We start from the raw sequence: 27894 nt of genomic DNA on the forward strand, positions 1-27894 counted from the left end.
GGTACACCTTCTACCACAGATCCGAAGGCAAGACATTCGTTGCTTAGTATGGATCCTTTCTAGAGAAGGAGTTTCTCTCGAAAGATGTGAGTGGGACGAAAGTAGAACTTGATGAGGTAACTGTACCTGCTCCCTTATTGGAAAGTAGTTCATCACAGAAATCTGTTCCTGTGACTCCTACACCAATTAGTGAGAAAGTTAATGATGATGATCATGTAACTTCAGATCAAGTTACTACCAAACCTCGTAGGTAAAGCAGAGTAAGATCCGCACCAGAGTGGTACAGTAATCCTCTTCTGGAGGTCATGTTACTAGACCATGGCGAACCTACGAACTATGAAGAAGCGATGGTGAGCCCAGATTCCGCAAAATGGCTTGAGGCCATGAAATCTGAGATAAGATCCATATATGAGAACAAAGTATGGACTTTGATTGACTTGCCCAATGATCGGCGAGCCATTGAGATTAAATGGATCTTCAAGAGAAAGACGGACGCTGATAGTAGTGTAACTATCTACAAAGCTAGAATTGTCGCAAAAGGTTTTCGACAAGTTCAAGATGTTGACTACGATGAGAGTTTCTCACTCGTATCTATGCTTAAGTCTGTCCGAATCATGTTAGCAATTGCCGCATTTTATGAAATATGGCAAATGGATAAACAAAACTGCATTCCTTAATGGATTTATTAAGAAGAGTTGTATATGATGCAACCAGAAGGTTTTGTCAATCCTAAAGGTGCTAACAAAATATGCAAGCTCCAGCGATCCATCTATGGACTGGTGCAAGCATCTCGGAGTTGGAATATACACTTTGATAAGTTGATCAAAGAATATAGTGTTATACAGACTTGCGGTGAAGCCTGTATTTACAAGAAAGTGAGTGGGAGCACTACAGCATTTCTGATAAGTATATGTGAAGGACATATTGTTGATCAGAAATAATGTAGAATTATTCTGCAAAGCATAAAGGAGTGTTTGAAAGAAGTTTTTTCAAAGATAGACCTCGGTAAAGCTGCTTACATATTGAGCATCAAGATCTATAGAGATAGATCAAAACACTTGATAAGTTTTTTCAATGAGTACATACCTTAACAAGATTTTGAAGTAGTTCAAAATAGAACAGTCAAAGAAAGAGTTCTTGCCTGTGTTACAAGGTGTGAAATTGAGTAAGACTCAAAGCCCGACCACGGCAGAAGATAGAAAGAGAATGAAAGTCATTCCCTATGCCTTGGCCATAGGTTCTATAAAGTATGCCATGCTGTGTACCAGATCTATTGTATACCCTACACTGATTTTGGCAAGGGAGTACAATAGTGATCTAGGAGTAGATCACTGGACAGCGGTCAAAATTATCCTTAGTGGAATAAGGATATGTTTCTCGATTATGAAAGTGACAAAAGGTTCATCGTAAAGGGTTACGTCGATGCAAGTTTTGACACTAAATCTAGATGACTCTGAGTCTCGGTCTAGATACATATTGAAAGTGGGAGCAATTAGCTAGAGTAGCTCCGTGCAAAGCATTATAGACATAGAAATTTGCAAAATACTTACGGATCTGGATGTGACAGACCCGTTGACTAAAATTATCTCACAATCAAAACATGATCACACCTTAGTACTCTTTGGGTGTTAATCACATAGCGATGTGAACTAGATTATTGACTCTAGTAAACCCTTTGAGTGTTGGTCACATAGAGATGTGAACTATGGGTGTTAATCACATGGTGATGTGAATTATTGATGTTAAATCACATGGCGATGTGAACTAGATTATTGACTCTAGTGCAAGTGGGAGACTGAAGGAAATATGCCCTAGAGGCAATAATAAAGTATTATATATTTCCTTATATCATGATAAATGTTTATTATTCATGCTAGAATTGTATTAACCGGAAACATAATACATGTGTGAATACATAGACAAACAAAGTGTCACTAGTATGCCTCTACTTGACTAGTTCGTTAATCAAAGATGGTTATGTTTCCTAGCCATAGACATGAGTTGTCATTTGATTAACGGGATCACCTCATTAGGAGAATGACGTGATTGACATGACCCATTACGTTAGCTTAGCACCCGATCGTTTAGTATATTGCTATTGCTTTCTTCATGACTTATACATGTTCCTATGACTATGAGATTATGCAACTCCCGTTTACCGGAGGAACACTTTGTGTGCTACCAAACGTCACAACGTAACTGGGTGATTATAAAGGTGCTCTACAGGTGTCTCCAAAGGTACTTGTTGGGTTGGCGTATTTCGAGATTAGGATTTGTCACTCCGATTGTCGGAGAGGTATCTCTGGGCCCACTCGGTAATGCACATCACTATAAGCCTTGCAAGCATTGTGACTAATGAGTTAGTTACGGGATGATGTATTACGGAACGAGTAAAGAGACTTGCCGGTAACGAGATTGAACTAGGTATCGAGATACCGACGATCGAATCTCGGGCAAGTAACATACCGATGACAAAGGGAACAACGTATGTTGTTATGCGGTCTGACCGATAAAGATCTTCGTAGAATATGTGGGAGCCAATATGGGCATCCAGGTCCCGCTATTGGTTATTGACCGGAGAGGTGTCTCGGTCATGTCTACATAGTTCTCGAACCCGAAGGGTCCGCACGCTTGAAGTTACGATGACAGTTTTATTATGAGTTTATGTATGTTGATGTACCGAAGGAGTTCGGAGTCCCGGATGAGATCGGGGACATGACGAGGAGTCTCGAAATGGTCGAGACGTAAAGATCGATATATTGGATGACTATATTCGGACTTCGGAAAGGTTCCGAGTGATTCGGGTATTTTTCGGAGTACCGGAGAGTTACGGGAATTCGTATTGGGCCTTAATGGGCCATACGGGAAAGGAGAGAAAGACCCCAAAGGGTGGCCGCACCCCTCCCCATGGGCTAGTCCGAATTGGACTAGGGAGGGGGGGCGCCCCCTTCCTTCTTTCTCCTTCCCCCTTCCCTTCTCCTACTCCCACAAGGAAAGGAGGAGTCCTACTCCCGGTGGGAGTAGGACTCCCCCCTTTGGCGCGCCTCTCCCTTGGCCGGCTGCCTCCTCCTTGCTCCTTTATATACGGGGGCAGGGGGGCACCCCATAGACACAACAATTGATCCTTGAGATCTCTTAGCCGTGTGCGGTGCCCCCCTCCACCAAATTACACCTTGATAATACCGTTGCGGAGCTTAGGCGAAGCCCTGCGTCGGTGGAACATCATCATCGTCACCGCGCCGTCGTGCTGACGAAACTCTCCCTCAACACTCGGCTGGATCGGAGTTCGAGGGACGTCATCGAGCTGAACGTGTGTAGAACTCGGAGGTGCCGTACGTTCGGTACTTGATCGGTCGGATCGTGAAGACGTACGACTACATCAACCGTGTTGTGATAACGCTTCCGCTGTCGGCCTACGAGGGTACGTGGACAACACTCTCCCCTCTCGTTGCTATGCATCACCATGATCTTGCGTGTGCGTAGGAATTTTTTTGAAATTACTACGTTCCCCAACATTCTTCTCCTCACGCCTCTAATGATGTTAAAATCACCCCCCACCAGGATAGGGAGCTGCTCAGAGCCACAAATCCTAACCAGATCAGCCAAGAACTCAGGCTTAAGTTCAGGCTGTGCGGCCCCATATACTGCCACCAAAGCCCAATTGAACCCATCGGCCTTTGACCGCACCCGAAACTTGACTGCAAAATCTCCCATAACCACACTTCGAACCTCGAGCGAATCGCATCGAACTCCGAGTAAGATCCCACCCGATCTCCCTCTCGGTGGGAAACAGTGCCAGTCAACAATACCTCCCGACAAGGTATTTAGAAATTGTGGCGCAAAATTATCTCTACCAGTTTCCGATAAAGCAATAAAATCTAATCTATGCTCTAGAGACGCCTCCGCCAGAAACCTTCTTTTAGCCAAGTCTTTCAGACCTCTGCTATTCCAAAAGATTCCTTTCATAATTCATCATGGAATTTTTTTTTGTCGTACGGATCCTTGCACTCCTACGCACTGTGGACACCGGATAAACCTTCCGCTTCCACTTGCGTTTGGTGATATTCTGACTCTTCAACCAGTTCTCACAACCAGTCTCAGCAGGTCTCGCGACATCAATCACCGCTGTATCATCCTCCTCCTCCGACTCAGGCATGGGAGGAATAAGATCCGCACAAAAGTTATCGAGCACTCTGACCCCCAATGCATCAAACTCTGAATCACTCATGGGCTTAACCGCTGCTAAGTTGCGAATCATCTCTAAAGCCCGCTCAGCCTCTAAATCCAGGAGGTCATTAACAGAATTTGAAATTTCAGTAACATTACTACCTAGTGAAACTCCTAACTAATTTGCATTATCGACAATCTCATCATTAGAAAAATGCAAAATGGAATGAGAGGTATTAACCGACATACCAGTACTGACCTCGACGTCACGAAGCTTGGCCGCCCTCATAGCGCACCGCTGCTGAATGTCGTCCACCTCCGGATGATTCTGGAGACGGCAGCTCAACCGTCGTCCCTCAGAAATCGAATCCGGAATCCCTCCAAACGCAATGACCTCCTCTCGAGAAATCCTGCTCGATGTGTGGCCTCCTGCCTCACCCCGAACACGGAGCTGGTTAGCCTCTACGGACGCTCTAGCGTCAATGCCAGGACGCGGTGAGGCCCTCGCCAACGCCGGAGAAGTCGGACGCGCCCCACAGGGCGGAGACGGCAGCGCACCGGGGGAAGGAAGTGCATGGGCCACCTGCCCGAACTCCCCTCCCCCCCAGCACCGGAGAGGCAGCCACCATAGGCGCCCCAAGAGAGTAAGGCCCCGAGGCCTCCTGCCCCGAGCCCCCTCTCGAAGGCGATGCCGCAACCTGCAGAGCAGACCAAGCGGTGGGAGAAGGGGGATCCGAGCCCACCTGCATCGGGCCCCCTCCCAAAGGTGAGACCGCCACCGCCGAGGCCTCGTCCAGCCCTGACGAAAGGGAAGACATGGGGGCCACCTGCCCCGAGTCCCCAACAGAAGGCTGAACCGCCCCCTCCAACACCTGCACCTCGACAGTAGAGGAGAGAACCAAGGCCGCTTGCCCCGGGATTCCTCCTGAAGACAGCGCCTCAAGCACCGGATCCAGTACCTGATGAGAGACACTGTGCTGAGCACGTGAGGTAGTGGCCACCTGCCCGCGCACCTCCTCCTCTCCCCTGACTGAGACCGTCGAAGCCCGAGGAACGGGACTCACAGCATTCTCAAAAACCAAAGCAGGTAACGCAAGCTCAACAGCCTCATCCGAATCCACTCGATCACTCCACAACCTCGGTGGTGCAGACGCAGGCTCGAAAGCCCCAAATCTCAGAGTCGTCGTAGGCACCGATGATAGTGGAACCGCCCCATCCTCGGTCGTCGTAGACCCGGACCCCGGTCCCTTGGACAACTATCGTCCCGTATCATCGACCGTAGTCTCCTTAGCTCCCGCGTTGTCATCACCCTCGTGCATATCCACGTCAGTCCCGTTAGCCCCCTCGGCCAACAGGGTCTCGTCCTCAAACTCAATCAGAAGGTCAAAAACCTTTCCACGATAAGTCCACTTGACAACCTCAGGCACATACTCAATATCCAAAATACTAACCAGTATACGAGCAATCCCATGAGCTCTGGTGAAAGCCATATCCACACGCTCAGGCTTCCCCACCATGATTCCCAAGCTAGCCACGACCCTAGCATCCTGCATCGGCTTGGAAGGGGCCCCGGAAAAACGCAACCACGCCTGAGTAAGTGGCTTGCCCTGAGGCTCCACCTGCTTCCACTCATGGAACTCAAGGATGCAATCTGTGCCCGGCACTTTGCACATCCCAAAACTCAGAAGCCTCTGCAGATCCTCCACCGAAGGAAACTCAACCCGAAACATCTTATCCGCGAGACTGACAAGCTCCCACTGAAAGTCCCCAGGGGCCAACTCCCGGAGCCTCTGCACAATCTGAGTCTCGGAGACCTCTCCTTTGGTCACCTTAACAATCCCAGTAGTCATGCTCTGGGCCTCATCAGGAACCTCCCTCTCATTAGGAGATTCAAAGAACATGAGTTCAGCACAATACACTCCATACATCATGAGAGATGGTGCCTGATCTCGCAGAAGTGGGCAATCCCCCGAATCATGTTCTGGCTTACCACAAGTGTCACATAACACAGCTATACACTCAGCAATAAAATGACCCTTGTCACTCCAGAGCTGCTCGTAGAGCGGTCGGTTCAATCTTGAAGCCTGAACCTACATTTGTTGGAATCGTCAATGTTTTTGCGTTCATAAACTTTGCTGCCGAGACATAGTGCCCATTGGTGCCCATGGGGAAAAGGAAGGCGCCTTGCTCCCTCATACAGCAAAGGACAAGCTTGTTGAAGAGTGTAGGTGCTGCCAGCCTGCCATATATAATTTCCTTAGAGAAGCCACATGAACGGTTGTTAAATGTAACGTCGGGACAACTGTCTCCTGGGAAACCATAGTTATCTCCCACCAGCTGTTCGATGCTGGAACGAACGTCAGTTTCAAAATCCATGATGTTCCGCCGAGCAAAACTTTCTAAAATGGAGGCGCCCAGTGGAGAAGGTACTGGTAAGAAGCTGCGGTCTAAATCCATATGAATGACACTAGAATCCTTGGAATCAGGAGTGAAAAATTCAGCTTCTTTTAGGGTAGACATGGCTGAATTAGAAAACTGTATCATCTTCTCAGGTATCTTTTCTGCCGCTTGTCTCTGAAAAAGATATTAAAAGCCAACAAACCAAAACAGTTAAACATTAAGGTCACAAAAGTATTCCACAGGCGCCCTTTTTTTCTTGAGGGTGGTTTTCCATAGGTGCCTGGCCATATTATTAATAATTTTACTTGCTATTAGTCATGATGAAAACATAATCAAATATCCCACTGATAAATTTAGCTGGTCACTGTAAATAAGTGTGTATCCAACTAAGGGAGGAGCGACAAACCCAGGATTTTAGAACTAGCTGACTTATGCCGGGAAATTAGACAAACCCAAGATGTTATCGTGAGGCGGAGAATCGGAGGAGGGAAATTCTGCTTACCACTTGATGTGCATGCTGATGACGGTCACCAATTTGAAACGCCAGCAGCTCATGGAAAAGAGAGCCATAATATTGCTGGCTGATCAGAGAAGTATTTCCTTCCAATAGCTCAATTGTTTGTGACAATGCCTTGCAGACAGAAGCATCCTCAGAAATGGCAAAAGCAACTTCCAGATCAGAATAAACCTGCAAATTTTGACCAAAAGTAAGATGGAGCAGATACAAAATGAAACCTTAAGACTGTTTCCAATGTAGGTGCAAGAATGCACAGAAGTTCTAATAGAGTTCCAGGCTAAATGGTATGAAATGGTATATAAGTCTCCTTCACAGAAAGCACAACTCAAAGTATGGCTTTTTACTCATGATCATCTTATGGTGTAAATATCTGATGAGGGAGATCAGGTTGTTAATTCATCATAACAAAATCATACTTAACATGCCATATGTGCAGTCATTCTGAAATGGGAAAAATAAATTTCTCTGGTAAGTTATAGGCACCTGGTTTTTTACTAGACCCCACAATATAGCCGCATGTGAAGGTAGGGTGTTTCCAACAAGATATTTCAACACACCATTTGAGCTTGGCAGACAAGACCACTCCAGGTTCTCTGAAATATCTAGGAACAACCGGCAACCAACATCTTCTGTTGCGCTTAGTATGTCCGAGAAAGCAGCACTGGTGATAGCCTCAAACTGGGTAATGCTAGTAACGACAACCTGAGGCTTCAGTTTTCTGACCAACTCAATCAGTAAATCTGATTGGCGTGGTGCTTCAATTACAGTGATCACGCCTTCAGCATTGTTGCAATCTATTCTTCCCTGAAATTTCGAAAAGAAGCAGTAGTATTCAACATTCTTGAGCCAACATTTTTCTTCACATAACAGGCATGTCTTTTCCACTGTTCCCATCAAACAAGATATTTTTATAGAACACTACTAAGCAGTACAGATCAGATGCTGCTCAAACAAGAAGTGTTGCATGACACACACGCACGCACACACACACAGAGAGAAAGAGAGAGACAGACAGACAGAGAGGTACCTCGATTTCTGAATATCCTAACCATTGCATGGGCAAGTGCCTGGTCAAATGTTCATCAACAATTGCAAGCGCTGGTGAGAACAGTCGAAGATAATTTTCGACTGCCACCGCACGGGAAGGGAATACAACAAAATTCTGGTGTACAAGAAATGAAAAGGGAGCATCATATAATGCATAAGATACAAGCACAGAATAGCTCGATATAAGAAATTATGGTATAAGTAATTGTAAAGACAATAGCCACCAAGCCTTACATCAGCATTTAATGGGATGTAGTGGTAGCTCTTAATAAATTCAGCAACAAGATTCCGGAAGTTCAATCATTCAGCTGGAGGTTGACAAGGATTCGGCTTGTTTGCATTTAAGAAACTAGCTAGGTATACTAGGAATGTGATCTTTTCATGGGCACTAGAATCATCAGCGAAGGACAAATCAAGGGACCTGCTGAGTTCATGGAATCCATTTTTAAGTATCTCAATTAGTTTATTCACCTGAAAAGTCTCTGAATTAGTAATATTTATGTCGCTATAACATTGTTTTTACAAATCTAAAGAGAATGATAAAGAACCTGGTTGGGTTGGCGAAGTTGACAGCTATACACGGACAAAGCATGTGAAACATGGCCACCAGATTTCATGTACGCCAAGGCAGTGCGTGCAGAAATGGGCTGATCCCCCACAGAACCCATGAAGAACTCAAAGCGATGCGGGCTATTTTTCTCAAATTCAACTAAGGCTGAAATATCTGTGTTCGCAGCCTGCAAACAACCCAACTAGTTGGTAATCCACACAAAAAGTGGCATTTTAATATATAATGATAAGCCGGCATTTCCTTGCAATATAACCCTACTAACTGTAGTACAACTCAAAATACTTCTTTTAAGAAATCTCAGAGTATATATTGTTGGCCAAACAAGGAATTCCTGGTTAATTAACATATGGTATGTCACAGCAATGCTACCTGCATAATTTTTGTTTGCCGGAGCTTAGTGATGCGAAATCCACGGCGTAGAAATAGGCATTCACAGACACCTTGACCTGGTCGGCCTCCCACGTTGAATATCATAGTACCCGTAGGCTTTATGACAGCCATCCCTTCTTCAACTGCCCGAGCAATCAACCCGAGGCCAAATTGGTCCTCCACAAAACCCTGGAGGCAGTAAGTCATGCAGTAAGTTTACAAGCATACAAGAAATGAACAAAAGGGAAATTGGAATAAGAAATATTGACTTTATGAGAAAATATGTGTACATCATGTCAGACAGATTATCAATGCATAGCAACAAATCAAAACTCTATTCAAACAGAGAAAAATTGAATACCACTGCTAATAATTCCAGTATTCTAGAAGAAACTGTGAATAACTCCATATTTCAGCAATCATTCATTCATTTTTCATGGAAAAGTGTGGAATGCTAATCATGTTTATAGTTATAAATTGTAACACAATAAAGCCATGCAAAGTTGAGATGAGGAAAGGATTACTCCCCAAGAAAGTAATTCTACTGTCCATCATTTGTTCTGGTTGCCCATGTTAGTGTAGAGCCCAAAGCTGTTAACTCAAATATAGTCATACAGATCATATAGTATTTCTGAAGTATACTTTTATTATATCAGGGGTAGGAACACGCCTACAAGGAAATGACATATGTTTGAAACACATTTTTTTTTCTTCTAATCTGGTTATAAAGAACAATAATGCAGTTACAGAAAAAAAAATGTGTAGGTTTAAAGTTCACTCTTGATCCTGTTAAACCACATTGATATGTACGTGACAAGGAGGCTGCCGCACCGTATCATCTTAGGTAGTTGGTAGTTTGTTAGCTAGAGTTTATCTTCCCTTTGTAATCTTATCTCTATCTAGCTTCCTCTCCAAGATGTAATCTAAACTGTATGCGCTATCAGGGAGGTGCGCCCCTGCCTATAAACACGTACGGCGTCCCCTCGAGTAGAGGCACGACGCTTTCCGCCATCGCACATGGTAATCAGAGCCCTTCTCTTCCACAACGTCTAAACCCTAGAACTCCAGTGCAACTATGTCGTCTTCTTCTTCCTCCGGTGCCTCCCAGGCTGGCCCCAACGGCCAAGTCACGGAGAGGCTCTCCCGCACCAACTACGTCCTCTGGCGCGCGCAGATCGTGCCGCAGCTGAGGGGCGCGGGTGTCTTCGGCTACGTCGACGACACGACACCGGAGCCGGCCAGGATCCTCCACACCAAGGACAAAGATGGGAAGGAATCAACTGAGCCGAATCCCCTCCACTTCATCTGGATGCGAGAGGACCAGCAGGTGCTCGGGTACCTGCTGAACAACCTCACCAAGGAGGTGCTCGTGCAGGTGACCGCGATCACCATGGCGCACGAGCTCTGGACGGCGCTGTCGGGGATGTTCTCCTCGCAGTCGCTCAGTCGCGTCAACAACATCAGAACCTCTCTGGTGAACGCCCAGAAGGGCAACAAGACCGTCACCACCTACTTCGCGAGATGCGCGGCTTCGCTGATGAGCTGGTCGCCACCGGGAAACCTCTCCAGGATGATGAGCTCATCTCCTACATCCTGCACGGCCTCGACATGGACTACCAGCCACTTGTCTCCGCCCTCGACGCCCGCATCACCCCGGTATCCCTCGATGAGCTTTTTTCAATGCTTAGCAACTTTGGTCAGAGGGTGGCGTAGTACCAGGGATCGGGCGGCTCCAAATTGTCGGCTAACGCCGCGACGCGCGGGCGCGGCGGCTACGCACGTCACCGTGGTCCCCCTCGCTCCAAGGGCAAGCAGGGGAGCGGTGGCAGCAACGGCGGGTCCAACTCCCGCAATGGACGGCCCAACTCCACCAACACCAGGGGCCGCCGCGGCGGGTCTTCCAGGTCGCGCCCGGACGCGGTGCGCTGCCATATCTGCGGCAAACCAGGCCACACGGCGAGGGACTGCTGGTACCGGTTCGATGAGGATGAGGCCTCCTCTGAAGATGAAGAAAAGGTGGCTGCTGCTGCTAACGGCTCATATGGCGTCGATACCAATTGGTATCTCGACAGCGGCGCAATGAACCACCTCACCAGCGAACTAGAGAAGGTGACACTCAAGGAGAAATATCATGGCAAAGACCAGATCCACACCGCAAGTGGTGCAGGTATGAGGATACGTCACATCGGTCATTCAGTTTTTCGTACCCCACGTCGAAAATTTCATCTTAGGAAAATTTTGCATGTCCCTAGCACTGACAAGAATCTTCTATCTGTCCATCGAATCACCCTTGATAATCATGTTTATATTGAATTTCATCCCTTTTTCTTTTTGATCAAGGATCAGGTCACGAGGAAAACACTCTATCGTGGTAGATGTGTTCGAGGCTTTTACTCGTTGATTCCGGAGCTTCGAAGATACAATAAACAAGCTTGTGGTGCTATCAAGCTTTCGGCCACACGATGGCACGGCCGCTTAGGGCATGCTTCATTTTCCTTAGTTGATTGTTTACTTACAAAGAATAAGCTCCCGTTTGTTGGTGAGCGCAATGTTGAAACCATTTGTGATTCTTGTCAGAAAGCAAAAGGTCATCAACTTCCTTATCCTGTTTCCACTAGTGTTTCTACTCAACCGTTGCAATTAAATTTTTTTTTCTGATGTGTGGGGTCCTGCCCCAAGCTCTGTTGGTAGACATACATACTACGTTAGCTTCATTGATGACTACAGCAAGTTTTCTTGGCTCTATCTTCTTAAAAAGAGGTCAGAAGTTTTCCAAGTCTTTAAAAACTTTCAAGCTCTTGTTGAACGGCAGTTTGACAAAGAGATTCTTGCTGTCCAATCCGACTGGGGAGGGGAATACGAAAAACTAAACACTTTTTTCCAACCGTTAGGGATTTCCCATCATGTGTCATGCCCTCGCGCTCACCAACAAAATGGGTCTGCGGAACGTAAGCATAGGCACATTGTTGAGGTTGGCCATGCTCTCTTGGCCGGAGCTTCTATGCCCTTAAAATTTTGGGACGAAGCATGTTGGAAATATGCCCTAGAGGCAATAATAAATAGGTTATTATTATATTTCCTTGTTCATGATAATCATTTATTATCTATGCTAGAATTGTATTGATAGGAAACTCAGATACATGTGTGGATACATAGACAACACCATGTCCCTAGTAAGCCTCTAGTTGACTAGCTCGTTGATCAATAGATGGTTACGGTTTCCTGACCATGGACATTGGATGTCGTTGATAACGGGATCACATCATTAGGAGAATGATGTGATGGACAAGACCCAATCCTAAGCCTAGCACAAGATCGTGTAGTTTGTTTGCTCAGAGCTTTTCTAATGTCAAGTATCAGTTCCTTAGACCATGAGATTGTGCAACTCCCGGATACCGTAGGAATGCTTTGGGTGTACCAAACGTCACAACGTAACTGGGTGGCTATACAGGTGCACTACAGGTATCTCCGAAAGTGTCTGTTAGGTTGGCACGAATCGAGACTGGGATTTGTCACTCCGTGTAAACGGAGAGGTATCTCTGGGCCCACTCGGTAGGACATCATCATAATGTGCACAATGTGACCAAGGAGTTGATCACGGGATGATGTGAGTTACGGAACGAGTAAAGAGACTTGCCGGTAACGAGATTGAACAAGGTATAGGGATACCGACGATCGAATCTCGGGCAAGTAACATATCGATAGACAAAGGGAATTGCATACGGGATTGATTGAATCCCCGACATCGTGGTTCATCCGATGAGATCATCGTGGAACATGTGGGAGCCAACATGGGTATCCAGATCCCGCTGTTGGTTATTGACCGGAGAACGTCTCGGTCATGTCTGCATGGTTCCCGAACCCGTAGGGTCTACACACTTAAGGTTCGATGACGCTAGGGTTATAGGGAAAGTATGTACGTGGTTACCGAATGTTGTTCGGAGTCCTGGATGAGATCCCGGACGTCACGAGGAGTTCCGGAATGGTCCGGAGGTAAAGATTTATATATGGAAAGTTGTTGTTCGGGTTCCGGGAAAAGTTCGGGTTTTTTCGGTATTGTACCGAGAAGCTTCCAGAAGATTCCGGAGGATTCCGGAGGGGTCCGGAGGTCCGGAAAATGTTCCACCACGTCCAATACAGTAGCATGGGCTGTAAGGGGGCGCCCTAGCCTTAATGGGCCAGGGGCACCAGCCCCCCCAAGGCCCATGCGCATGGGAGAGGGGAAACCCTAAGGGGGAGGGCCTCCACTTGACTTGGGAGGCACTCCTCCCCCCTTTGGCCGCCCCCCAAGCCCCATCTAGGGCTGGCCGCACCCCTTGGGGGTGGGAAACCCTAGATGGGGGCGCAGCCCTCCCCCTCCCCTATATATAGTTGAGGTTTGGGGCTGCCCAAGACATGAGAACGTCTCCTTTTTGGCGCAGCCCTACCCCTCTTCCTCCTCCTCCTCTCCCGCGGTGCTTGGCGAAGCCCTGCAGGATTGCCACGCTCCTCCACCACCACCATGCCGTCGTGTTGCTGCTGGATGGAGTCTTCCCCAACCTCTCCCTCTCTCCTTGCTGGATCAAGGCGTGGGAGACGTCACCGGGCTGCACGTGTGTTGAACGCGGAGGCACCGTTCTTCGGTGCTTAGATCGGAATCAACTGCGATCTGAATCGCTACGAGTATGACTCCCTCATCCGCGTTCTTGCAACGCTTCCGCATCGTGATCTACAATGGTATGTAGATGCACTCTCCTTCCCTCTCGTTGCTAGTAAACTCCATAGATTGATCTTGGTGATGCGTAGAAAATTTTGAATTTCTGCTATGTTACCCAACAGTGGCATCATGAGATAGGTCTATGCGTAGTTTCTATGCACGAGTAGAACACAAAGTAGTTGTGGGCGTAGATGTTGCCAATTCTTCTTGCCGCTACTAGTCTTATCTTGTTTCGGCGGCATTGTGGGATGAAGCGGCCCGGACCGACCTTACACGTACGCTTACGTGAGACAGGTTCCACCGACTGACATGCACTAGTTGCATAAGGTGGCTAGCGGGTGTCTGTCTCTCCCACTTTAGTCGGAACGGATTCGATGAAAAGGGTCCTTATGAAGGGTAAATAGAAATTGGCATATCACGTTGTGGTCTTACGTAGGTAAGAAACGTTCTTGCTAGAAACCTATACAAGCCACGTAAAACTTGCAACAACAATTAGAGGACGTCTAACTTGTTTTTGCAGCATGTGCTATGTGATGTGATATGGCCAGAAGATGTGATGAATGATATATGTGATGTATGAGATTGATCATATTCTTGTAATAGGAATCACGACTTGCATGTCGATGAGTATGACAACCGGCAGGAGCCATAGGAGTTGTCTTTATTTTTTGTATGACCTGCGTGTCATTGAATAACGCCATGTAAATTACTTTACTTTATTGCTAAGAGCGTTAGCCATAGAAGTAGAAGTAATCGTTGGCGTGACAACTTCATGAAGACACAATGATGGAGATCATGGTGTCATGCCGGTGACGAAGATGATCATGGTGCCCCGAAGATGGAGATCAAAGGAGCAAAATGATATTGGCCATATCATGTCACTATTTGATTGCATGTGATGTTTATCATGTTTTGCATCTTATTTGCTTAGAACGACGGTAGTAAGTAAGATGATCCCTCACTAAAATTTCAAGAGATGTGTTCCCCCTAACTGTGCACCGTTGCGAAGGTTCGTTGTTTCGAAGCACCACGTGATGATCGGGTGTGATAGATTCTAACGTTCGAATACAACGGGTGTTGACGAGCCTAGCATGTACAGACATGGCCTCGGAACACATGCGAAACACTTAGGTTGACTTGACGAGCCTAGCATGTACAGACATGGCCTCGGAACACAAGAGACCGAAAGGTCGAACATGAGTCGTATAGCAGATACGATCAACATGGAGATGTTCACCGATGATGACTAGTCCGTCTCACGTGATGATCGGACATGGCCTAGTTTGACTCGGATCATGTATCACTTAGATGACTAGAGGGATGTCTATCTGAGTGGGAGTTCATTCAATAATCAGATGAACTTCATTATCATGAACATAGTCAAAAGGTCTTTGCAAATTATGTCATACGCTTTAGTTCTACTGTTTAAGATATGTTCCTAGAGAAAATTTAGTTGAAAGTTGGTAGTAGCAATTATGTGGACTGGGTCCGTAAACTGAGGATTGTCCTCATTGCTGCACAGAAGGCTTATGTCCTTAATGCACCGCTCGGTGTGCTGAACCTCAGTGTCGTCTGTAGATGTTGCGAAACATCTGACATACACGTTTTGATGACTACGTGATAGTTCTAATGGTTTAGAATTGTGGCACCAAAGACGTTTGTGAAACGTCGCAAAACATATGAGATGTTCCGAAGACTGAAATTGGGATTTCAGACTAGTGCCTACGTCAAGAGGTATGAGACCTCTGACAAGTTTCTTAAGCCTGCAAACTAAGGGAGAAAAGCTCAATCGTTGAGCATGTGCTCAGATTGTCTGAGTACCACAATCGCTTGAATCGAGTGGGAGTTAATTTCCCAGATGAGATAGTGATAGTTCTCCATAGTCACTGCCACCAAGCTAGTAGAGCTTCGTGATGAACTATAACATATCAGGGATAGTTATGATGATCCTTGAGCTATTCGCGATGTTTGACACCGCGAGAGTAGAAATTAAGAAGGAGCATCAGTTGTTGATGGTTAGTAAAACCACTAGTTTAAGAAGGGCAAGGGCAAAAGGGATACTTCATGAAACAACAAGTCGTTTGCTGCTCTAGTGCAGAATCCCAAGGTTGAACCCAAACCCGAGACTAAGTGCTTCTGTAATGAGGGGAACGGTCACTGAAGCGGAACTACCCTAGATACTTGGTAGATGAGAAGGCGGGCAAGGTCGACAGAAGTATATTGGATATACGTTATATGAATGTGTACTTTACTAGTACTCCTAGCAGCACTAGGGTATTAGATACCGGTTCGGTTGCTAAGTGTTAGTAACTCAAAATAAAGGCTGCGGAATAAACGAAGACTAGCTAAAGGTGAGATGACGATATGTGTTGGAAGTGTTTCCAAGGTTGATGTGATCAAGCATCGCATGCTCCCTCTACCATCGAGATTTGGTGTTTGCATTGAGCATGATTGGATTATGTTTATCGCAATACGGTTATTCATTTAAGGAGAATAATAGTTACTCTGTTTATTTGAATAATACCTTCAATGGTCTTGCACCTAAAATGAATCTCGATCGTAGTGATACACATGTTCATGCCAAAAGATATAAGATAGTAATGATAGTACCACATACTTGTGGCACTGCCACTTGAGTCATATTGGTATAGAACGCATGAAGAAGCTCCATGTAGATGGATCTTTGGACTCACTCGTTTTGAAAAGAATGATACATGCGAACCATATCTATTGGTATATATGCACGAAGAAACTCCATGCAGATGGATCGTTTGGACTCACTTGATTTTGAATCACTTGAGACATGCAAATCATACCACATGGGCAAGATGACTGAAAGGCCTCGTTTTCAGTAAGATGGAACAAGAGAGCAACTTATTGGAAGTAATACATTTTGATGTATGCAGTCCAATGAGTGCTGAGGCATGCAGTGGATATCGTTATGTTCTTACTTCACAGATGATTTGAGTAGATGCTGAGTGTATTTACTTGATGAAACACAAGTCTGAATTATTGAAAGGTTCAAGTAATTTCGGAGTGAAGTTGAAGATCGTCGTGACAAGAGGATAAAATGACTGTGATATGATCATAGAGATGAGTGTCTGAGTTACGAGTTTGGCACACAATTAAGACATTGTGGAAAGTGTTTCACAATTAATACCGCCTGGAACACCATAGTGTGATGGTGTGTCCGAACATCATAACTGCACCCTATTGGATATGGTGCATACCATGATGTTTCTTATCGAATTACCACTATCATTTATGGGTTAGGCATTAGAGACAACCGCATTCACTTTAAACAGGGCACCACGCAATTCGTTGAGACAACACCGTTTAGAGAAACCTAAGTTGTCGTTTCTTAAAAGTTTGGGGCGGCGATGCTTATGTGAAAAAGTTTCAGGCTGATAAGCTCGAACCCAAAGCGGATAAATGCATCTTCATAAGAATACCCAAAACAGTTGGGTATACCTCCTATTTCAGATCTGGAAGCAAAAGTAATTGCTTCTAGAAACGGTTCCTTTCTCGAGGAAAAGTTTCTCTCGAAAGAATTGAGTGGGAGGATGGTGGAGACTTGATAAGGTTATTGAACCATAACTTCAACTAGTGTGTAGCAGGGCATAGGAAGTTGTTCCTGTGGCACCTACACCAATTGAAGTGGAAGCTTATGATAGTGATCATGAAACTTCGGATCAAGTCACTACCAAACCTCGTAGGACGACGAGGATGCGTGCTACTTCAGAGTGGTACGTGATCCTGTCTGAGATATCATGTTGTTAGACAATACTGAACCTACGAGCTATGGAGAAGCGATGGTAGGCCCATATTCCGACAAATGGTTAGAAGCCATGAAATCCGAGATAAATGGATCTTTAAGAACAAGACGGACATGGACGGTAATGTTACCGTCTATGAAGCTCAACTTGTGGCAAAGAGTATTTCCACAAGTTCAAGGAGTTGACTACGATGAGATTTTCTCATCCGTAGCGATGCTTAAGTCCGTCGGAATCACGTTAGCATTAGCTGCATTTATGAAATCTGGCAGATGGATGTCAAAACAAGTTTCCTTACTAGTTTTCGTAAGGAAATGTTGTATGTGATACAATCAGAAAGGTTTTGTCGATCCTAAGGATGCTAAAAGGTATGCTAGCTCCAGCGATCCTTCCATGGATTAGAGCAAGCATCTCGGAGTCAGAATATACGCTTTGATGGAGTGATCAAAGTTTTTGGGTTTATACAAAGTTTGTTAGAAACTTGTATTTACAATAAAGTGAGTGGGAGCGCTACAACATTTCTGATAAGTATATGTGAATGACATATTGTTGATCCGAAATGATGTAAAATTTCTGGAAAGCGTAAAGGGTTGTTTGAAAGGACTTTTTTCAAAGGAAGACCTGGATAAAGCTGCTTACATATTGGGCATCAAGATCTATAGAGATAGATCAAGACGCCTGATGATACTTTCAAAGAACGCACACCTTGACATGATTTTGAAAGAGTTCAAAATAGATCAGCAAAGAAGGAGTTCTTGGCTGTGTTACAAGGTGTGAGTATTGAGTAAGACTCAAGACCTGACCACAGCAGAAGAGAGAGAAAGGACGAAGGTCGTCCCCTATGCTTTAGACGTAGGCTCTACAGTATGCTATGTTGTGTACCGCACATGAAGTGTGCCTTGCCATGAGTTGGTCAAGGGGTACAATAGTGATCCGGGAATGGATCACATGACAGCGGTCGAACTTATCCTTAGTATCTAGTGGACTAAGGAATTTTCTTGATTATGGAGGTGAAAAGGAGTTCGTCGTAAAGGGTTACGTCGATGCGAACTTTGACACTAATCCGGATGGCTCTGAGTAGTAAACCGGATTCGTATAGTAGAGCAATTATTTGAAATGGCTCCAAATAGCGCGTGGTAGCATTCACAAGATGACATAGATATTCGTAAAGCACACACGAATCTGAAAGGTTCAGACCCGTTGACTAATAACCTCTCTCACAAGCATAACATGATCAAACCAGAACTCATTGAGTGTTAATCACATAGAGATGTGAACTAGATTGTTGACTCTAGTAAACTCTTGGGTGTTGGTCACATGGTGATGTGACCTGTCAGTGTTAATCACATGGTGATGTGAACTAGATTATTGACTCTAGTGCAAGTGGGAGACTGTTGGAAATATGCCCTAGAGGCAATAATAAATAGGTTATTATTATATTTCCTTGTTCATGATAATCGTTTATTATCCATGCTAGAATTGTATTGATAGGAAACTCAGATACATGTGTGGATACATAGACAACACCATGTCCCTAGTAAGCCTCTAGTTGACTAGCTCGTTGATCAATAGATGGTTACGGTTTCCTGACCATGGACATTGGATGTCGTTGATAACGGGATCACATCATTAGGAGAATAATGTGATGGACAAGACCCAATCCTAAGCCTAACACAAGATCGTGTAGTTCGTTTGCTCAGAGCTTTTCTAATGTCAAGTATCAGTTCCTTAGACCATGAGATTGTGCAACTCCCGGATACCGTAGGAATGCTTTGGGTGTACCAAACGTCACAACGTAACTGGGTGGCTATACAGGTGCACTACAGGTATCTCTGAAAGTGTCTGTTGGGTTGGCACGAATCGAGACTGGGATTTGTCACTCCGTGTAAACGGAGAGGTATCTCTGGGCCCACTCGGTAGGGCATCATCATAATGTGCACAATGTGACCAAGGAGTTGATCACGGGATGATGTGAGTTACGGAACGAGTAAAGAGACTTGCCGGTAACGAGATTGAACAAGGTATAGGGATACCGACGATCGAATCTCGGGCAAGTAACATATCGATAGACAAAGGGAATTGCATACGGGATTGATTGAATCCCCGACATCGTGGTTCATCCGATGAGATCATCGTGGAACATGTGGGAGCCAACATGGGTATCCAGATCCCGCTGTTGGTTATTGACCGGAGAACGTCTCGGTCATGTCTGCATGGTTCCCGAAACCGTAGGGTCTACACACTTAAGGTTCGATGACGCTAGGGTTATAGGGAAAGTATGTACGTGGTTACTGAATGTTGTTCGGAGTCCTGGATGAGATCCCGGACGTCACGAGGAGTTCCGGAATGGTCCGGAGGTAAAGATTTATATATGGAAAGTTGTTGTTCGGGTTCCGGGAAAAGTTCGGGTTTTTTCGGTATTGTACCGGGAAGCTTCCAGAAGATTCCGGAGGATTCCGGAGGGGTCCGGAGGTCCGGAAAATGTTCCCGAACTCCTTGCTTAAATTTTCAGTGATAATCTTTGACATTGCCTCTGGACTGGGTTTAAGAATCTGAAAATTAGATTATAAGAGTCAGCATTTTCCTTCAGTTCTGGGTCTACTACAATTTCGTTTGACCCTACCTGCGGTATGCATCCAACAATGCTATCAAGTTCTATCTTGTTGTCTCTACAGTAAAAAAGAAGATCAGATTCATGGAATTCAACTCTATCAAGTAGTGTTTTCCCCTCCCTGTCGTAAATTGGAAGACCATCGTCGTCTAGTGCATTCAAATAAAGATTTATCCATGCAATCTTGATTGCCCTTGGGTTAATATCCAGACCATAGACCTTCAAAGAAACAAAAGACGCTCAGCTTGGATTCTGACAAAAATATATGGCTGGACTATTGAGGTAATGTAGAGCTGAGCCAGAACTAATTCGGTTCCCTGGCATCTGAGGCTCAAATAATCTGCCGACTAACTTAGACAGTCGGCAGATTATCAGAAGTCTGAGAAGTATCATATCATCAAACCTGAGTAAATACCTAACTATGGAGCTCCCACTTCTATAAACAAATGTCAAACTGCTGCAGTTCCCACTTACGTAGCGACGATCATAAGGTAAATGTCCACAGGAGACGGGACGAGAGACACCAACCTTGGAAGGGCACCATTTTTCTGTAAGCGCAATGGATATCCAACCATTGCCACATCCCAGCTGTGCGACGGTCTTACTCCTGAAAATGGAATCTGGATCTGGATGATGATTGATGCCCTCGTAGAGAGTGATGGACCTATCTCTGGGACCGAAAACGCTAGGTATCTCCATCATTATCAGCTTCTTTCTTTGCTGGGATCCTGAAAGCATTTGATAAATTTCTTATGCAACCAGAACAAAAATCAGTAATAATGAAAGTTTTTACCATCGTGACATGCGCCAACTACAGACAACAGTTAATAATCTATACGTACAAATAATAACAAAGGAATCATGTCAGGTCCGGACTCCAGTCCAGATAATGTAAGAAACTTGTAAATTGCAGTTTTTCCTGCACAAAGACCACTACATCTATATACAATAACCCTAAAAACATCTATACATGATATTAACTAAATACATGGTGGACAGACGCCCTATTATAGTTGTTATGGCGATAAATTTGCGATATTCATCTTTTGTGCTTCTGATGGCCTTCCCCTCCACAATTAGTTGTTATATCAATAAGTTTGCGATACTAATCCGTAAACGGTGCTTAGAGCATATGTCTGAACAATGCATATAATAAATTAATGTAAAGAGCTTTTAGGAATCTGATACCCTAAGAAATGATCCCCACAAAAGGGAAATTCTGGAGCAAAAACCTAATAAGAGCTAAACTGCGGTAGTAAAATATGTCAGACAGATTTCAAACTTTAAGCAAACCGATTACAAAGTTCAGTACTGATGGGTGATGGCCGGATCAACATTCGACTTTTACCGATTCGTTTTGCCGGGGAGTGGGGAGGATGGGGGCCCAATCTTGCAGGACGACGTCGCGGATGCGGAGGTTGAAGGCGGGGAAGCGCTCCTCCTCCTGCTGCCCGCCGGCGGGGTCGTCGGCGAGGCAGCGACGGACGGCGCCGAGGAGGCGCCTCGCCTGGGCGCGCGTGGCGGGGGCCTTGAGGCGTTCGAGCACGTCCCTGGCGGCGCCGTACGCCTCGTCTCCGGACGCCGCGCACGACGCCAGGAAGGCCTCCACGCCGCCGTTCCTGCTGTCGTCCTCGCTCGCCGCCATGCGTCCCCGGCCAGGTCAGGGTCGATGGTTCGGGCGGGGGATGAGGAGGAGCCCGGACACGAGGAAAGATTGTGGCTACGAAGAGAAGATGAGGAGTGGGCGGCGCCGGCGGCGAGGAAGGGTGGGGGCGAACTCCAAAAGTACAACCTTTTTGTTTGTTTTGTGCAGTGGGACATGGACAGTGGAGTGGAGTCTTGCGGTGGTCAACTTAAATCTCCTCTCCTACAGAAACCGGTACAATGCCCGTGCGTTGCCACGGGCTTTTGAAATAGTTTGCAAGAGTTATATAAAGATAATGCATGTTAAATTTCACACGTACGGACAATATAACACAGACACAATTATTTAATAATTAAAGTACATTTTTGCAATGTAAATTACCAAAAAGAAAAATTAACGGCATGTCCATGTAACAAACTTAATGGAGTTCCAACTAAACATCTATTATAAAATTATTAATATCTAGGTTATACGTTTAAGAAATTCTTTCACAATATATGGAAAGTTGTCTTTAGCTTCATTCCCACGATGTTTTAGCAAGTATAATAAAATCTGCTTTCTCAACTCATATCCATCCTGCACAAACAATATATGTAGTTAGTATGAAAATAAGTAACGGACAATACTCACCGCGCAAACCGGCTTGACCGTTCCACCAGAGCATAAAATGAATTATCGCTAATCATAATTCCCATTAACATCAACCAGTATTCTTGGTGTTTATTAATGTTAGTCAACTGGCATTTCAAGTTTCATTACTGCCTGAATTGAAGGTTATCACTCTAAAATAGCATGGTCATATTAGTGACCGTGCAAACTTCAAGATTTAAAACCGATAAGCAGCCCTTCAAATTGGAAAGGGTGCACGTGCAACGCACGTAAGTTTAGGAATTTCTTCATCATTTTGATTATCTAAATCAATTTTTTTTCATAATAGTTGTCACAATAACATGTTATGTTTAACAAGAATTGGTCTAAACTGAAATTTTATAACAATCCAAAGTCCAATTTCGGCAAACAGCCTCCTCGCTAGCAAGATGTGTCAGCACCATCCAATCGCCATCTCGCAACTGTCATCCTGGTGGTTTGGATTTCTGAATATGTTTATCTCTTTCCTGCCGCACGCAACACTTTATCTCCATGTCACGCCGAATCTTCTTTTTGGGCTATCATCAGGGGATTTTGTCTACCTAAATATAATTACGCACCATGAAGACAAGCTCGAATTGCTGGTGGCTTGGATCGTCTCAACAACACCCAACCAAGAACCAACCGACCAGGCTCGATCCTCTGCAAGGAGGGCATACCAAATCATCTCCTTTTTTATCAACACAGATAGAATGTTCAAAACAATGCCATCGTAATCAACATGGGCAAAACATAGCAAAAAATAAGGACATGCTATTGTTCTACGCGAGACAATAAGCAACTTCAGCATCCAGTGTCCCATCATCTACCATGAAGATTGGGAACTCCGTCGTTCCAAGATATGCTTCAATATTTCAATATTTCAAGATTGGGAACTCATTGCATGTAACTTTTTTCTTGCTTGTTAGCATAAACCCAGACATTGTCACCCCACAACAGAAAACATTAAGGTTTCAAAACAAAAGAAAACATTTGAACAAAAGAAAGTTAATGTATAGCAGATCTCAACCCATCTTACATCGCAAACTGTTAACCCCAATATTTCATGATCTGAATGGGGGAATTAAGGTTGGATTTTGTCTCTGACGAATCAGATTTCTGGACATTGTCAACATCAAGATTCCATCGCATGGTTTCATAACAATCAACCTGTACATGGATCTCTGATTAAATTCTAGCCACTACCATGAAGCTCCCGGTCAGCAAGAGTTGTATTTTTTCTGTTTAAGCGGGCACCTAGTTTTTCTAATACATGGATGTAATTCTCCCCATGTGGCTCAAAAGAAGCATGATGCCCCTGGGTTCCTGAACCTTGACCCAACGCCACCCATTTATTTGTGACAATTTATGCCCAAATTTATCTCAAACAAAAGGTATGCCCAGATCTATAACACAAGCAGCTGAACAATTAAAAAATATAAATATCCTAGCCTTCTTTTTCATACAACTCATGAGATTCTACAGCAACAAAAATGATTTTACATTGTTTTTCACACACACATGAACCAGAGCTGCTAGGCAGCAATATTCCACCATTTGACAGTAACTATAACGATAAAGAATGACTACCATACCATATCCTTTACTACACAATGGAATACTAATGTGCAAACAAATGCCACTATTGCTCCTGAAGTATTCATATCATCGAGTAAGAATGGTTGCATGTTTATCACCTTTTCCAATCCAATGAAACTGATGTTATAACGCATTACACATGCTATGAAAGAAATTGATGAGAACAATATTACATTTGCTCTTACTGCAAATCAACACCAACAAATCTATAATAGGTTCATGCATAAAGCAAGTGAATTTGAAAAAGAAACCAGAACCTTATTAAGTGATCCTAATTCCATGCGAAGTTGCCTAGGAAAAATAGAAGTGGAGGATAAAGGTGGATTCCAAATAATAGTAATATAATACTCCTTCAAGGTAAAAAATGAAATCTAGTGGGTACAAGCATTTTGAATAATAAAGAAAATTAAGATCTAACTATATACGTGCAATGCATGTTTCTAAAATTCAAAGTATGTATGAATATATGTAAATAAAAGTTTTGCTTAGGTCATAATTTTTCATACTTCACAAACATTTTATCCTGTCAAATCATTGGCGCACATCCCCATTGTGCAGGATTTTTTTGGAACTTCCTATCTCCACTTACATCATGGATAGCATACAGCAAAAGTTAATTAAAATTCAATAGACTTCTATGAGATAACATGAGTGATGATCGGTGCAGGTTTATGGCATTGAGCATCATCTACTAACCCTTCAAAATGATGATTTTCATTTGGACCAAGTACATCTCAAGCTGCAAGCACAATAAAATCACCATGGGCTTGGAGCCCACCATCTCTCCACGTTCCTGCATGTGAAGAATTAACCAGTGCCCCAAGTCAGAACTACTGCTAACCTTATTCATGTAGACCTTACTAAAAATTCAGAAAATATGCAGAGTATCCATTTTTGTTAACCTAGCTATCTGCAGTCCAAGACAGAGCGTGACCATAATCCACACTACAACACATGAATATAGCTACCTTATGGGGCATATATGCCTAATCCTCATATCTTCTTGTTTGGAAAAGAGTTGACCATTTGCACATAGTATAGAATGGCGAAGATTGAACATGCTCTCGTACAATTGGGGAATGGTGTGGAGCTCCATAAGCGACGACGGCGATGCCGGCTACAGTTGTTCTGACAGGAACTAATTTGCTTACTCTTCGTTTTCAGTTAACCACATAGTACTACACTACCATATACAAAATCAGGAGAGGAAGGTACCTTCTGTACGCCCACTGCACGGGAGAGTTTTGTGGTGGACTGTATACCTGGACGCGATAATCTTGTTTCGGAGGAGCGCCAAACTGCGGCATGGAGGTCAGAGAGGGGTGAGAGCCGGACCGGCGTGATTCACACAGTGCAAACCTGATAAACAAAACGCAAAAGTCCAGCACCTGGTTTACTGCAAGGAGCTCGCTGGTGTCCAGATTCAACCCAAGGTAGACTTGCCCATTATCTCGCCCTTCCGCCATCGGATCGGCGGGATGTCCCCTGCTCAGCCGCTCCCGTCGACAGGTACGGCCGTCCGCGACTGCAGGCGTTGTGGCGGCGAGGGACTCTTGGAGATGCGATCGAGCAGCCTACCCCTTGACTTGCAGAGGCATGAGCTGATACGGACGTCGATCCCACTGACGGGCCCGGCGGAGTGCTGGTGCGGACTTGATGAATCGACACATGAAGTCGAATAGATCATGGAGCCCGGCACCGCCGCCGGCATCAGCGGGGTCCCGTCGCATGGGTCGTGGTCTAGGCTCGGGGGTCGTGTCGACAACGGCATGGAGGTAAGAGAGGTGAGAGCCTGCTGGTCGTGCCCTTCCTCCCCTCCCTTCCTTCTGTTCTCCCTGGAACCGCAGTAGGCCATGGAGGAGCTCAGCCACCGCCGTCGTCCCTCCGACTCTCGCCGGAGCCGTCCGTCGTCGACCCGATCCTGCTGCCATCCGCCAGATCCACAGCAGCCCCGCCGGAGCCCACAACTTGGCCATCACCGTTCCCTCGAGATGCCGCTGCCTCCCCGTGTTGACCGCGTCGCTCACCTGCATTCAGTGATCTTTCGATATCGGATTGGGTTTTCCTTTCCTTGGATTAGGAAACGATGTACCGGGGTCGACGCGGGGCGCGCGGAACGTTTGGTACGGCAGAGTTTTCGTCCGCCCAGGTAAATTGCTAAGCGCGTTTTTGGCTCTGGATTAGATTAAATTAAGTGATTCTGATCGTTTGGTTATAATTGAGCTATATTGTTATGTGTACGTTAGGCTAGGTACACTTAGCGATGTACATGTTTTCTTCTTTAATAAGTAGCAGAGATGGTTTACTTATGAATTTCTTTAAATCCATTATTTGTTTCCTCAAAATCTATTATTTATTTCCTAAAGCAAATTGCATTAATGAGAGAAATTCACTGATTTGGTTAAGGTAGGAAAGAATCTATTATTTGTTTCCTAAAGCAAATTGCATTTATAAAACAGATTCGTTGATCTGGCTAAGCTAGGAAAGTTAGATCCGTGATCTTTTGTCATTAGGAAAGTGTTGAAAATAAACCGTATTAAATCCATTATTTGTTTCCTGAAAATCTATTAATTATTTCCTAAAGCAAATTGCATTAATGAGAGAAATTCACTGATTTGGTTAAGGTAGGAAAGAATCTATTATTTGTTTCCTAAAGCAAATTGCATTAATGGAAAAGATCTGTTGATTTGGTTAAGGTAGGAAAGAATCTATTATTTGTTTCCTAAAGCAAATTGCATTTATGAAAGAGATTCGTTGATTTGGCTAAGCTAGGAAAGTTAGATCCGTGATCTTTTGTCATTAGGAAAGTGTTGAAAATAAACCGTATTAAATCCATTATTTGTTTCCTCAAAATCTATTATTTATTTCCTAAAGCAAATTGCATTAATGAGAGAAATTCACTGATTTGGTTAAGGTAGGAAAGAATCTATTATTTGTTTCCTAAAGCAAATTGCATTTATAAAACAGATTCGTTGATCTGGCTAAGCTAGGAAAGTTAGATCCGTGATCTTTTGTCATTAGGAAAGTGTTGAAAATAAACCGTATTAAATCCATTATTTGTTTCCTGAAAATCTATTAATTATTTCCTAAAGCAAATTGCATTAATGAGAGAAATTCACTGATTTGGTTAAGGTAGGAAAGAATCTATTATTTGTTTCCTAAAGCAAATTGCATTAATGGAAAAGATCTGTTGATTTGGTTAAGGTAGGAAAGAATCTATTATTTGTTTCCTAAAGCAAATTGCATTTATGAAAGAGATTCGTTGATTTGGCTAAGCTAGGAAAGTTAGATCCGTGATCTTTTGTCATTAGGAAAGTGTTGAAAATAAACCGTATTAAATCCATTATTTGTTTCCTGAAAATCTATTAATTATTTCCTAAAGCAAATTGCATTAATGAGAGAAATTCACTGATTTGGCTAAGGTAGGAAAGAATCTATTATTTGTTTCCTAAAGCAAATTGCATTTATAAAACAGATTCGTTGATCTGGCTAAGCTAGGAAAGTTAGATCCGTGATCTTTTGTCATTAGGAAAGTGTTGAAAATAAACCGTATTAAATCCATTATTTGTTTCCTGAAAATCTATTAATTATTTCCTAAAGCAAATTGCATTAATGAGAGAAATTCACTGATTTGGTTAAGGTAGGAAAGAATCTATTATTTGTTTCCTAAAGCAAATTGCATTAATGGAAAAGATCTGTTGATTTGGTTAAGGTAGGAAAGAATCTATTATTTGTTTCCTAAAGCAAATTGCATTTATGAAAGAGATTCGTTGATTTGGCTAAGCTAGGAAAGTTAGATCCGTGATCTTTTGTCATTAGGAAAGTGTTGAAAATAAACCGTATTAAATCCATTATTTGTTTCCTGAAAATCT

General features: G+C 44.2%; 1 pseudogene; it reads right to left on the reverse strand.

Moving 5' to 3' along the window:
• LOC109767539 (methionine S-methyltransferase-like) overlaps window positions 1-21796 on the reverse strand; it is a 33065-nt pseudogene extending 11269 nt beyond the window's left edge.
• Between the last annotated feature and the right edge of the window lie 6098 nt (window positions 21797-27894).

Source organism: Aegilops tauschii, chromosome 7 (assembly GCF_002575655.3).
Source record: "Aegilops tauschii subsp. strangulata cultivar AL8/78 chromosome 7, Aet v6.0, whole genome shotgun sequence".
NCBI classification, from domain to species: Eukaryota; Viridiplantae; Streptophyta; class Magnoliopsida; order Poales; family Poaceae; genus Aegilops; species Aegilops tauschii.